We start from the raw sequence: 1,935 nt of genomic DNA, 5'->3' as shown, positions 1-1,935 counted from the left end.
CCCCTCCGACCCCTCTCTCAGTCCCTCCGTTAGCTACTCACCATTTGAGAGGGTGAAAATAAACCAGAATGCCTTCTTTCAAAAAATATCTGTACCTTCCTTCATTCATTCAGCCTTTAAGTACAAACCCACTAGCGTTTGCTACAGATATGTCGAGAAGAGTTCTTTCCTTTGTATTACATAAACAAGGGATATGTTTGCGATTATAGCATAATTAGGAGATGTTCCTTTGATTATCATATGCCTAAACATTGAAAAAGCTTCAAAAAACAATCCACTGTCCACAAGCAACACCAACATTATCCACCTCAGTTGAGTTTATGGAAAAAGAAACAGAGGCAACGGAAAATGAACTGCAGTTCATCGATGAGTCGGAGCAGGTGCTGGGTGCTGAGCAAAATGAAAATCGAACAGTTGCTTGCACACTCCAGTGTTATCTCCTTGGATCAACAATTGGAGTGCCAGAAACAACTACAGGAAAGAAAGAACATAGAACATCACTAGGGGAGTTGTTTCAGAAAACTAAAATGGCAGAGGAAAATAGTGGACTTAAATACAACAGGATAGAAAAGCAGAAGGAGAGAGACGCTGATAAATCTGTAGTCCACTTGATGAAAGTGTACAAGGTAGATGTATTTAAGCTTTACGCAACTCATCACCCTGCATGTCTGAATAGTGAATACTGTTCAATTTTCAATTAATTTCTCTAATCTATAATGTAATACTTGCAGATCCTACATCTGTTCCACAGGAAAGTTCATTCTGAAACTACAACAAAATCTCAAAACCACTCCAAGTATTTGAGGAACGGCACCTATGTCAACGAGGAGGGACATAAGAGAAGAAACCAAATGCTGTCCGTGGAAGATATTAGTATATTAATTTCTTGAGACAAAGATTTCTAAAAAGGGTGCAAACAACACAAGTAGCAACATGCCTCAGGGTCCATGTAGTGCTAGTGTTCTAATGGAACCAGAGAATGCTGGATCAAATCAGACGCAGACTGTTAGTATTCGAACATGCACTATTGCTATTATTCAATTCCACACTAAATACCAAAAAAAAATAAAAAAATACATTTTTTTACATATTCTATATTGTAGTATATTAGAATATTCTATATATCTAGCAAATTTAGTTGAATATTCTATATATCTAGCAAATTTAGTTGAATATTCTAATATTCTAAAAATTACATTAGAATATGTACAATGTAATATTCTATTAGAATATTTCACGTATTTAAAAAAAAACGATATTTTTTTTTATTATTTTTAATTTTTTTAGGTAAATAAAGTTACGAAAATAATATTTAAAAAAAGAATTTTTCGATTTTTATTTTTATTTTGCATTTTTAAATTATTTTTAGATTTAATCTCAGGATCTTACAAAATTAACATGGTCTCAAATAAATCTGAATATATATATATATATATATATATATATATATATATATATATATATATATATATATATATATATATATATATATATATATATAAAACTCATTTTGACATTTCATGTCAATGTGATTCTAGAAATGTAGATGGCAAACCAAACAGTATGCACCGATTAAATCCTGCCCTAGAAGAAATTTATTATGTATGAATTATTCTATTAATAAGCATTGGCAAAAGATGTCTGAGTTTGTATAATAGCGAGCTAGCTTGTTATAATAAGACTATATGTGTATTCAAGCATAATCTATGCATCACATATTAAAACCGAACTTGTGATATTTTGATGTACTTTAGGGATGCCTGATTCATATAAACTTAAATTTTTTTCAACAAACACACACTACAAGAAGATTGGGCAATAGCGGCGACACGCGTCGCCGCTAAAGGTTACGCATGTCGCCGCTAATACCTTTAGCGGCGACGCGTCGCTGCAAATACGTCGCCGGTATAGATTCGTCGCTAATACGCTCATTGT

The 1,935-nt window shown here is 32.7% G+C and overlaps 1 pseudogene; it reads left to right on the top strand.

The window, feature by feature from the left end:
• Positions 1-248: 248 nt before the first annotated feature.
• Positions 249-1,111, top strand: LOC145035311 (uncharacterized; annotated as a pseudogene).
• Positions 1,112-1,935: the final 824 nt, after the last annotated feature.

Source organism: Lactuca saligna, chromosome 3 (assembly GCF_052625555.1).
Source record: "Lactuca saligna cultivar CGN05327 chromosome 3, ASM5262555v1, whole genome shotgun sequence".
Lineage (NCBI taxonomy): Eukaryota > Viridiplantae > Streptophyta > Magnoliopsida > Asterales > Asteraceae > Lactuca > Lactuca saligna.
This window is presented reverse-complemented; position numbering and strand designations above follow the sequence as displayed.